The sequence below is a fragment of the Heptranchias perlo genome, chromosome 40 (genome assembly GCF_035084215.1).
Source record: "Heptranchias perlo isolate sHepPer1 chromosome 40, sHepPer1.hap1, whole genome shotgun sequence".
Taxonomy (NCBI): Eukaryota; Metazoa; Chordata; class Chondrichthyes; order Hexanchiformes; family Hexanchidae; genus Heptranchias; species Heptranchias perlo.
The window spans coordinates 14,490,963-14,504,133 of NC_090364.1; the positions used below are offsets into that span (position 1 = coordinate 14,490,963).

General features: G+C 39.7%; 1 non-coding gene across 1 annotated transcript; it reads left to right on the plus strand.

Moving 5' to 3' along the window:
• Positions 1 to 11,511: 11,511 nt before the first annotated feature.
• On the plus strand, positions 11,512 to 11,584 carry trnar-ccu (transfer RNA arginine (anticodon CCU)). Its single transcript has one exon. It is a non-coding gene; the product is annotated as a tRNA-Arg (tRNA).
• Positions 11,585 to 13,171: the final 1,587 nt, after the last annotated feature.

Genomic DNA, 13,171 nt, shown 5'->3' on the forward strand with positions numbered 1-13,171 from the left:
TGTGAAGTGTTGAGAGACATTCTGATAAAGTGATGAGTTGATGTACTTTCTGTGGAAAGCACGTGTTATCTGGCAGCGCCACCTTGTGTACATTATATTTCTTGCAAAATATTTTTCTCTTGGAGTTGAACAGTTGTTTGTCGGTGCTGCACTCGTTCCTGCCAGGAATTGATCTATCTGAATGGCCACAGAATGCTAAATGTGATCAAGAGAGGTATCTGTGCACTCAGTGCTAACAGTATCTGTCTGACTCCCTCCCTCCACACCCCCTTTTGCTGTTTTCAGCTTTTGAATCGCTGCTCAGAGGCAGGCTGGCAGCAGACATTTTGTATAGAATCACTTCTTCAGTGTTACCACGGGACAACCCTCCTCCCCCGTTGGTGATGTCACCGAGGAGGGGATTCCACACAAAATGTCTGCTGCCAGCCTGCAGTTAGGAAGCACAGAGCAGAGTAACAGGCAGACTTTGCAACTCGAGAGAAAGATTATGAGTCTAAAAGCCCAAACAAATGCCAAGGGAATGAGCAGTAGCCAAATTGGCCGGTCCCAGATTTAGGACCCGGAAGTTTTTGGCGTCACAAACTTTTGAATTTATATTCTGTTTCATACAAAATAATAGATAAGCATTTGTACATTAAAAAAATGTCACCCCTGAGAGATTTGGAAGGTTTCAATAAGAGAGGATAACAGGCACCATCTTTATAGCATGGAAGATTACATGGCGGCTCACCAGAGTACACTGCTCTTTTAAGCTGAAATGTCTCTGTTAAATAAGACTGTGTTCAGGGATCCACTTTAAGTCATTGTGGATCTCTGACAGGAGTCTGTCTCTTGCGCAGTCCCAATTTCCATCGCTCCACCATTGGCGGCCTCAGCCCTAAGCTCTGGAATTCCCTCCCTAAACCTCTCGGCCTCTCCACCTCTCTCTCCTTCTTTGAGATGCTCCTTAAAACCTGCCTCTTTGACCCCTGTCCTAGTATCTCCTTATGTGGCTCGGTGTTAAATTTTGTTTGATAATCGCCCCTGTGAAGCGCCTTGGGTCGTTTTACTACGTTAAAGGCGCTATATAAATGCAAACTGTTGTTGTGCACTTACCAGGTATAGAGCATAAATGTGTTACAGATACCCTGCAAACAATCACTGTCCCCCTGACTAAAAATTGCAGTGGAATAAAAATCACCAGGAATCATCAGGGTGGGATGTTACAAAGATAAATCAATAGGTGGGCCAAGCCCAGTAAATAGGCACAGTCTGTGTCAGGAGACTGTTACCATTTCTTCTGTGATAACTCACATGGTCCCTGGGTAGGGCAATGTATTTTTAATGTTTACAAGTCCATCTCCAGTGGAGTTGCACAGGGGGAGGCAAGACCAAGTATAATCTTCAGATGAAGTCTCACCCTTGTTTACAAATCCCTCCGTGGCCTCGCCCCCTCCCTATATAATGTGCTGCAATTGAGCTGGACATCCTGGGCTGGGGGAGGATCCCTCATCACAATCCAGTGACAGCAGCGAGAAAGTCCACATAGGTGGACACTGGGTAAGGCCAGGATCGGGCTCAGCTCAGATGTCATGTCTGATAATCACTGTCTGGCACTCGCTGTCTGACACTGTCTGTCTGGCATTCATTGTCTAGCACTCTTTCTAGCACTCAATGTCTAGCACGCTGTCTGGCACTCTGTCTGGCACTCAATGTCTAGCACTCTTTTTGGCACTCTGTGTCTGGCACTCTGTGTCTGGCACTCAATGTCTAGCACTCTGTCTGGCACTCAACGTCTAGCACTCTTTCTGGCACTCTGCGTCTGGCACTCAATGTCTAGCACTCTTTCTGGCACTCAATGTCTAGCACTCTGTCTGGCACTCAATGTCTAGCACTCTTTCTGGCACTCAATGTCTAGCACTCTTTCTGGCACTCAATGTCTAGCACGCTGTCTGGCACTCTGTCTGGCACTCAATGTCTAGCACTCTTTCTGGCACTCAATGTCTAGCACTCTTTCTGGCACTCAATGTCTAGCACGCTGTCTGGCACTCTGTCTGGCACTCAATGTCTAGCACTCTTTTTGGCACTCTGTGTCTGGCACTCTGTGTCTGGCACTCAATGTCTAGCACTCTGTCTGGCACTCTGCGTCCAGCACTCTTTCTGGCACTCTGCGTCCAGCACTCTTTCTGGCATTCAATGTCTAGCACTCTTTCTGGCACTCACTGTCTGGTACTGGAGGGCTGTTCAGACCAGCAATGCTCGACTTATTTAGAATCGGTGCATTTAGGGAGTGAAGAAAACTAGAAAATGGGGCAAGAAATTAATTGTTTGTGAAACTTTCAGAAGCCGTCTGCAGGATTACATATCCTCACCCTGGATACTGGAGAATTGTATCTTACAACACACAGCCTGGGCAGAAGGAACTTGTTTTCTTAAAAATTAAATATCTGGTGTGAGAGATGTGGAATTTACCGGATTATTCTTTCATTCCCTCCTCCTGGTCAAGAATATTTCAGCTGCAGTCTGATAGGAGGCTTCGTGATTCCCATACGTACAAAATTCCAGATTTTCTGTAAAATGATTTAATATCCCCTTCGTGTGGTGAGTCTTCACTGTCTGTCTGGCATTCATTGTCTAGCACTGCTTTTTAAATCATCTGTCCATGTTACTCTCCAGAGGCAGCCAGTCAGTGTTCACTTTATTACAGTGTAATACCAGTCAGTGTTCACTTTATTACAGAGTAATACCAGTCAGTGTTCACTTTATTACAGAGTAATACCAGTCAGTGTTCACTTTATTACACAGGGTAATACCAGTCAGTGTTCACTTTATTACAGAGTAATATCCGTCAGTGTTCACTTTATTACAGAGTAATACCAGTCAGTGTTCACTTTATTACACAAAGTAATACCAGTCAGTGTTCACTTTATTACAGAGTAATACCAGTCAGTGTTCACTTTGTTACAGAGTAATACCCATCAGTGTTCACTTTATTACACAGAGTAATACCAGTCAGTGTTCACTTTATTACACAGAGTAATACCAGTCAGTGTTCACTTTATTACACAGAGTAATACCAGTCAGTGTTCACTTTGTTACAGAGTAATACCAGTCAGTGTTCACTTTATTACACAGAGTAATACCAGTCAGTGTTCACTTTATTACAATGAGTAATACCAGTCAGTGTTCACTTTATTACACAGAGTAATACCAGTCAGTGTTCACTTTGTTACAGAGTAATACCAGTCAGTGTTCACTTTATTACACAGAGTAATACCAGTCAGTGTTCACTTTATTACAGAGTAATACCAGTCAGTGTTCACTTTATTACACAGATTAATACCAGTCAGTGTTCACTTTATTACACAGAGTAATACCAGTCAGTGTTCACTTTATTACAGAGTAATACCAGTCAGTGTTCACTTTATTACAGTGTAATACCAGTCAGTGTTCACTTTATTACAGAGTAATACCAGTCAGTGTTCACTTTATTACACAGAGTAATACCAGTCAGTGTTCACTTTATTACACAGGGTAATACCAGTCAGTGTTCACTTTATTACAGAGTAATATCCGTCAGTGTTCACTTTATTACAGAGTAATACCAGTCAGTGTTCACTTTATTACACAAAGTAATACCAGTCAGTGTTCACTTTATTACAGAGTAATACCAGTCAGTGTTCACTTTGTTACAGAGTAATACCCATCAGTGTTCACTTTATTACACAGAGTAATACCAGTCAGTGTTCACTTTGTTACAGAGTAATACCAGTCAGTGTTCACTTTATTACACAGAGTAATACCAGTCAGTGTTCACTTTATTACAGAGTAATACCAGTCAGTGTTCACTTTATTACACAGATTAATACCAGTCAGTGTTCACTTTATTACACAGAGTAATACCAGTCAGTGTTCACTTTATTACAGAGTAATACCAGTCAGTGTTCACTTTATTACAGTGTAATACCAGTCAGTGTTCACTTTATTACAGAGTAATACCAGTCAGTGTTCACTTTATTACACAAAGTAATACCAGTCAGTGTTCACTTTATTACAGAGTAATACCAGTCAGTGTTCACTTTGTTACAGAGTAATACCCATCAGTGTTCACTTTATTACACAGAGTAATACCAGTCAGTGTTCACTTTATTACACAGCGTAATACCAGTCAGTGTTCACTTTATTACACAGAGTAATACCAGTCAGTGTTCACTTTGTTACAGAGTAATACCAGTCAGTGTTCACTTTATTACACAGAGTAATACCAGTCAGTGTTCACTTTATTACACAGAGTAATACCAGTCAGTGTTCAGTTTATTACACAGAGTAATACCAGTCAGTGTTCACTTTATTACACAGAGTAATACCAGTCAATGTTCACTTTATTACACAGAGTAATACCAGTCAGTGTTCACTTTATTACAGAGTAATACCAGTCAGTGTTCACTTTATTACACAGATTAATACCAGTCAGTGTTCACTTTATTACACAGAGTAATACCAGTCAGTGTTCACTTTATTACAGAGTAATACCAGTCAGTGTTCACTTTATTACACAGAGTAATACCAGTCAGTGTTCACTTTATTACAGGGTAATACCAGTCATTGTTCACTTTATTAGAGTAATACAAGCCAGTGTTCACTTTATTACAGAGTAATACCAATCAGTGTTCACTTTATTACACAGAGTAATACCAGTCAGTGTTCACTTTATTACAGAGTAACACCAGTCAGTGTTCACTTTATTACACAGAGTAATACCAGTCAGTGTTCACTTTATTAGAGTAATACCAGTCAGTGTTCACTTTATTACACAGAGTAATACCAGCCAGTGTTCACTTTATTACAGAGTAATACCAATCAGTGTTCACTTTATTACACAGAGTAATACCAGTCAGTGTTCACTTTATTACAGAGTAACACCAGTCAGTGTTCACTTTATTACACAGAGTAATATCAGTCAGTGTTCACTTTATTACACAGGGTAATACCAGTCAGTGTTCACTTTATTACAGAGTAATACCAGTCAGTGTTCACTTTATTACAGAGTAACACCAGTCAGTGTTCACTTTATTACACAGAGTAATACGAGTCAGTGTTCACTTTATTACACAGAGTAATATCAGTCAGTGTTCACTTTATTAGAGTAATACCAGTCAGTGTTCACTTTATTACACGGAGTAATACCAGTCAGTGTTCAATTTATTACACAGAGTAATACCAGTCAGCGTTCACTTTATTACAGAGTAATACCAGTCAGTGTTCACTTTATTACACAGAGTAATACCAGTCAGTGTTCACTTTATTACAGTAATACCAATCAGTGTTCACTTTATTGCAGCGTAATACCAGTCAGTGTTCACTTTATTAGAGTAATACCAGTCAGTGTTCACTTTATTACACAGAGTAATACCAGTCAGTGTTCACTTTATTACACAGAGTAATACCAGTCAGTGTTCACTTTATTACAGAGTAATACCAGTCAGTGTTCACTTTATTACAGTAATACCAATCAGTGTTCACTTTATTACAGAGTAATACCATTCAGCGTTCACTTTATTACAGTGTAATACCAGTCAGTGTTCACTTTATTACACAGAGTAATACCAGTCAGTGTTCACTTTATTACAGAGTAATACCAGTCAGTGTTCACTTTATTACACAGAGTAATACCAGTCAGTGTTCACTTTATTGCACAGAGTAATACCAGTCAGTGTTCACTTTGTTACAGAGTAATACCAGTCAGTGTTCACTTTATTACACAGAGTAATACAAGTCATTGTTCACTTTATTACACAGAGTAATACCAGTCAGTGTTCAGTTTATTACACAGAGTAATACCAGTCAGTGTTCACTTTATTACAGAGTAATACCAGTCAGCGTTCACTTTATTACAGAGTAATACCAGTCAGTGTTCACTTTATTACACAGAGTAATACCAGTCAGTGTTCACTTTATTACACAGAGTAATACCAGTCAGTGTTCACTTTATTACAGAGTAATACCAGTCAGTGTTCACTTTATTACACAGAGTAATACCAGTCAGCGTTCAGTTTATTACACAGAGTAATACCAGTCAGTGTTCACTTTATTACACAGAGTAATACCAGTCAATGTTCACTTTATTACACAGAGTAATACCAGTCAGTGTTCACTTTATGACAGAGTCATACCAGTCAGTGTTCACTTTATTACACAGGGTAATACCAGTCAGTGTTCACTTTATTACAGGGTAATACCAGTCAGTGTTCACTTTATTAGAGTAATACCAGCCAGTGTTCACTTTATTACAGAGTAATACCAATCAGTGTTCACTTTATTACACAGGGTAATACCATTCAGTGTTCACTTTATTACAGAGTAATACCAGTCAGTGTTCACTTTATTACAGAGTAATACCAGCCAGTGTTCACTTTATTACAGAGTAATACCAATCAGTGTTCACTTTATTACACAGGGTAATACCATTCAGTCTTCACTTTATTACAGAGTAATACCAGTCAGTGTTCACTTTATTACAGAGTAATACCAGTCAGTGTTCACTTTATTACAGAGTAATACCAGTCAGTGTTCACTTTATTACACAGAGTAATACCAGTCAGTGTTCACTTTATTACACAGAGTAATACCAGTCAGTGTTCACTTTATTACAGAGTAATACCAGTCAGTGTTCACTTTATTACACAGAGTAATACCAGTCAGTGTTCACTTTATTACACAAAGTAATACCAGTCAGTGTTCACTTTATTACAGAGTAATACCAGTCAGTGTTCACTTTGTTACAGAGTAATACCCATCAGTGTTCACTTTATTACACAGAGTAATACCAGTCAGTGTTCACTTTATTACACAGCGTAATACCAGTCAGTGTTCACTTTATTACACAGAGTAATACCAGTCAGTGTTCACTTTGTTACAGAGTAATACCAGTCAGTGTTCACTTTATTACACAGAGTAATACCAGTCAGTGTTCACTTTATTACACAGAGTAATACCAGTCAGTGTTCAGTTTATTACACAGAGTAATACCAGTCAGTGTTCACTTTATTACACAGAGTAATACCAGTCAATGTTCACTTTATTACACAGAGTAATACCAGTCAGTGTTCACTTTATTACAGAGTAATACCAGTCAGTGTTCACTTTATTACACAGATTAATACCAGTCAGTGTTCACTTTATTACACAGAGTAATACCAGTCAGTGTTCACTTTATTACAGAGTAATACCAGTCAGTGTTCACTTTATTACACAGAGTAATACCAGTCAGTGTTCACTTTATTACAGGGTAATACCAGTCATTGTTCACTTTATTAGAGTAATACAAGCCAGTGTTCACTTTATTACAGAGTAATACCAATCAGTGTTCACTTTATTACACAGAGTAATACCAGTCAGTGTTCACTTTATTACAGAGTAACACCAGTCAGTGTTCACTTTATTACACAGAGTAATACCAGTCAGTGTTCACTTTATTAGAGTAATACCAGTCAGTGTTCACTTTATTACACAGAGTAATACCAGCCAGTGTTCACTTTATTACAGAGTAATACCAATCAGTGTTCACTTTATTACACAGAGTAATACCAGTCAGTGTTCACTTTATTACAGAGTAACACCAGTCAGTGTTCACTTTATTACACAGAGTAATATCAGTCAGTGTTCACTTTATTACACAGGGTAATACCAGTCAGTGTTCACTTTATTACAGAGTAATACCAGTCAGTGTTCACTTTATTACAGAGTAACACCAGTCAGTGTTCACTTTATTACACAGAGTAATACGAGTCAGTGTTCACTTTATTACACAGAGTAATATCAGTCAGTGTTCACTTTATTAGAGTAATACCAGTCAGTGTTCACTTTATTACACGGAGTAATACCAGTCAGTGTTCAATTTATTACACAGAGTAATACCAGTCAGCGTTCACTTTATTACAGAGTAATACCAGTCAGTGTTCACTTTATTACACAGAGTAATACCAGTCAGTGTTCACTTTATTACAGTAATACCAATCAGTGTTCACTTTATTGCAGCGTAATACCAGTCAGTGTTCACTTTATTAGAGTAATACCAGTCAGTGTTCACTTTATTACACAGAGTAATACCAGTCAGTGTTCACTTTATTACACAGAGTAATACCAGTCAGTGTTCACTTTATTACAGAGTAATACCAGTCAGTGTTCACTTTATTACAGTAATACCAATCAGTGTTCACTTTATTACAGAGTAATACCATTCAGCGTTCACTTTATTACAGTGTAATACCAGTCAGTGTTCACTTTATTACACAGAGTAATACCAGTCAGTGTTCACTTTATTACAGAGTAATACCAGTCAGTGTTCACTTTATTACACAGAGTAATACCAGTCAGTGTTCACTTTATTGCACAGAGTAATACCAGTCAGTGTTCACTTTGTTACAGAGTAATACCAGTCAGTGTTCACTTTATTACACAGAGTAATACAAGTCATTGTTCACTTTATTACACAGAGTAATACCAGTCAGTGTTCAGTTTATTACACAGAGTAATACCAGTCAGTGTTCACTTTATTACAGAGTAATACCAGTCAGCGTTCACTTTATTACAGAGTAATACCAGTCAGTGTTCACTTTATTACACAGAGTAATACCAGTCAGTGTTCACTTTATTACACAGAGTAATACCAGTCAGTGTTCACTTTATTACAGAGTAATACCAGTCAGTGTTCACTTTATTACACAGAGTAATACCAGTCAGCGTTCAGTTTATTACACAGAGTAATACCAGTCAGTGTTCACTTTATTACACAGAGTAATACCAGTCAATGTTCACTTTATTACACAGAGTAATACCAGTCAGTGTTCACTTTATGACAGAGTCATACCAGTCAGTGTTCACTTTATTACACAGGGTAATACCAGTCAGTGTTCACTTTATTACAGGGTAATACCAGTCAGTGTTCACTTTATTAGAGTAATACCAGCCAGTGTTCACTTTATTACAGAGTAATACCAATCAGTGTTCACTTTATTACACAGGGTAATACCATTCAGTGTTCACTTTATTACAGAGTAATACCAGTCAGTGTTCACTTTATTACAGAGTAATACCAGCCAGTGTTCACTTTATTACAGAGTAATACCAATCAGTGTTCACTTTATTACACAGGGTAATACCATTCAGTCTTCACTTTATTACAGAGTAATACCAGTCAGTGTTCACTTTATTACAGAGTAATACCAGTCAGTGTTCACTTTATTACAGAGTAATACCAGTCAGTGTTCACTTTATTACACAGAGTAATACCAGTCAGTGTTCACTTTATTACACAGAGTAATACCAGTCAGTGTTCACTTTATTACAGAGTAATACCAGTCAGTGTTCACTTTATTACACAGAGTAATACCAGTCAGTGTTCACTTTATTACACAGAGTAATACCAGTCATTGTTCACTTTATTAGAGTAATACCAGTCAGTGTTCACTTTATTACAGAGTAATACCAATCAGTGTTCACTTTATTACACAGGGTAATACCAGTCAGTGTTCACTTTATTACAGAGTAATACCAGTCAGTGTTCACTTTATTACACAGAGTAATACCAGTCAGTTTTCACTTTATTACACAGAGTAATACCAGTCAGTTTTCACTTTATTACACAGAGTAATACCAGTCAATGTTCACTTTATTACACAGATTAATACCAGTCAGTGTTCATTTTATTACACAGGGTAATACCAGTCAGTGTTCACTTTATTACACAGAGTACTATCAGTCAGTGTTCACTTTATTACACAGGGTAATACCAGTCAGTGTTCACTTTATTACACAGCGTAATACCAGTCAGTGTTCACTTTATTACAGAGTAATGCCAGTCAGTGTTCACTTTATTACAGAGTAACACCAGTCAGTGTTCACTTTATTACACAGAGTAATACCAGTCAGTGTTCACTTTATTACACAGAGTAATACCAGTCAGTGTTCACTTTATTACACAGAGTAATACCAGTCAGTGTTCACTTTATTACAGAGTAATACCAGTCAGTGTTCACTTTATTACACAGAGTAATACCAGTCAGCGTTCACTTTATTACACAGAGTAATACCAGTCAGTGTTCACTTTATTACAGAGTAATACCAGTCAGTGTTCACTTTACACAGAGTAATACCAGTCAGTGTTCACTTTATTACACAGAGTAATACCAGCCAGGGTTCGATGGGTGAGGGTCGGAACAGATCGTGCATTTTTCAGGGTTTTTTTTAAGGGGCCTCAGTGAGAGCTCTCCCAATGGCTCCGTGAGTAAAAGCACTGCCTAGTCTTCCACTGCACCGTATGAGACAGATAGGCCATAGGCCCAATGTGATGAGGTAGGCCGATCTTAGCAGAGGTTGTGGTCGAGCTCGGGACAGAAAAAAATTCAGCCAGTGTTCTTGTTCCTGATTGCTATCCAGTGACTCCTGTCAGAAAACGTACATGTAAAAGAAAGATCTTGCATTTCTATAGCGCCTTTCACGACCTCAGGATGTCCCAAAGTGTTTTACAGCCAATGAAATACCCTTTGAAGTGTAATCATTGTTGTAATGTAAGGAATGTGGCAGTCAATTTGCGTCGTGCGGTGCAGGACAAGACTAGGCAGTGCTTTGACTCATGGAGCCATTGGGAGAGCTCTCACCGTGGCCCTTTAATAAAAACCCTGAAAAATGTACAATCTGTTCTGTTCCTTACCCATCGAACCCTTCTGTGTAATACAGTGAACACTGACCAATGTTGCAAGCTCCCACAAACAGCAATGTGATAATGAACAGGGAATCCGTTTTTAGGGGTTGGCTGAGAGATAAACATTGGCTCAGGCCACCGGGGAGAACTCCCCTGCATTTCCTCAAAATAGTGCCGTAGGATCTTTTACGTCCACCTGAGAGGGCAGACGGGGCCTTGGTTTAACGCCTCCAACAGTGCAAATGTTGGGGGGGGGGGGCGAACAGGATCCGGCTATCTGTGATGACCTCCACAGTCAAATAGCCTGCTGACAGTCCCGTGTCTGGACTCACAGATAAAGGTGGGCTTTGTTGGTGAGATATCGGAGGGAGACCAGTGCCTGTGCAATCGAACCCCAGCCTGAGTCCATGCTTTCTGAAGGACATGGAAGACAAATTGAAAAACGAGGGGGAACGTTCCTTTTATATTTGGTGGCAGAATTCAGACGAAAATGATTGTTACAAAAGTGTAACTGTGGTGAAAATAACGCACAGTTCTTCAGTTATTCTACAGAACTGTCATTAAAAAAACAAATTCCTTCAGAAAAGAGCGTCAGTGGAAGAAGCTGAGAAAATCCTGTAAAATACAGAGCATTCCTGGATCAGGAATCTATAGCATTAGCAGACCAGAACAGAAAATGCACAGCAGGATCCATTAATACTGCAGCCCGTTCAGTCACTCAAGTCTGTGGGCCAGCTCTGCTGTAAGTTTTGGACCCATTGTAACCTGTATTGCTCTGTGTTGATATAATCAGAGAGATTTACTGTTTCTCCCAGGCAGTTTCCTGTCTAGCCCCAGTGGCCTAATGGATAAGGCACTGGCCTCCTAAGCCAGGGATTGTGGGTTCGAGTCCCATCTGGGGTGATGTAAATTTTAAATAACTTTACTAGGAAAATAAATTCCATAGATTAATATAAATAATTAGATAAAGTGACTGTAGCAACCATGTGCTTGCAAATTAAATTCTTACTTAGTACCATGATTGTAAACAATTTTACAACACCAAGTTATAGTCCAGCAATTTTATTTTAAATTCACAAGCTTTCGGAGGCTTCCTCCTTCCTCAGGTGAACGAAAGTCCAAAACTTACAGCAGAGCTGGCCCACAGACTTGAGTTACTGAACGGGCTGCAGTATTAGTGGATCCTGCTGTGCATTTTCTGTTCTGGTCTGCTGACAGTCCCGTGTCTGGACTCACAGATAAAGGTGGGCCTTGTTGGTGAGATATCGGAGGGAGACCAGTGCCTGTGCAATCGAACCCCAGCCTGAGTCCATGCTTTCTGAAGGACATGGAAGACAAATTGAAAAACGAGGGGGAACGTTCCTTTTATATTTGGTGGCAGAATTCAGACGAAAATGATTGTTACAAAAGTGTAACTGTGGTGAAAATAACGCACAGTTCTTCAGTTATTCTACAGAACTGTCATTAAAAAAACAAATTCCTTCAGAAAAGAGCGTCATTAGTACCATGATGGCACTTTAACAGTACTAGGACATAGTGAGAGACAGGAGGGTCTGAGCAGCTGTTTTCAGGCTTGTATTGGCCTTGCAACTGTTCAATATTGCGAATTGTTCAAATAACAGGGGGCCACAAGTTAAAAGGGACATTAGTTAAAAGTGTCAGCTGGTAGCTCACTCACCTCTGGGGTTGGAAGGTCATGGCTCATGTTAAGGCTTTGAGCTCAGAATCTGGAACTCAATGCAATAGTGAGGGAGGTGCTGTTAAACCTACGTAATGGTTAAACAAGGCTTTTTTCAGGTAATTCAATTGTTCCTTGAGCCCCCCCCCCTCCCGCCCAGAAACATTTGGAAAAGCAAAATGCAGGGAGTTCTGCACATTCTTAACCCATTAGCCCCCTTGTGGGATCTGAGAGAGAGACAGGGTGAGAGATTTTATTTTAATGAGCAAAATCAGTTTGAAATCCCTTACTTGCTACAAGTGGGGAGAGAATGAGAGGAGTTACCTGATGTGCGGACATAAGCCACACTAAAGTAACAGGAAGATACACCACATTAGAGACAGTGTGAAACTATGACCCACTGAGTGTGTGGAATTATATCATGGTAATTATGTGTGCTTGGACACCCCATGCTAAAGAGCGCACTCACTCTAATACAGCACCCTCACAGTAGGGATGGTTTCCTTAACCAATAAGAATTTCAGAAAGTATTTGCCAGCTCGCCCGTCTACATGCTGCCCCTCGGCAACATCATCCAAAGACATGACGTCAGGTCCCACAAGTACACTGACGACACCCAGCTCCACCTCACCACCACCTCTCTCAACAACCCAACGGCCCCTGCATTGTCAGACTGCTTGTCCGACATCCAGTCCTGGGAAGACCGAGGCCATTGTCTTCGGTCCCTGCCACAAACTCTGTTCCTTCGCCACCGATTCCATCTCCCTTCCCAGCCTCTGTCTCAGACTGATCGCAGCCTCAGCGTATTTGAT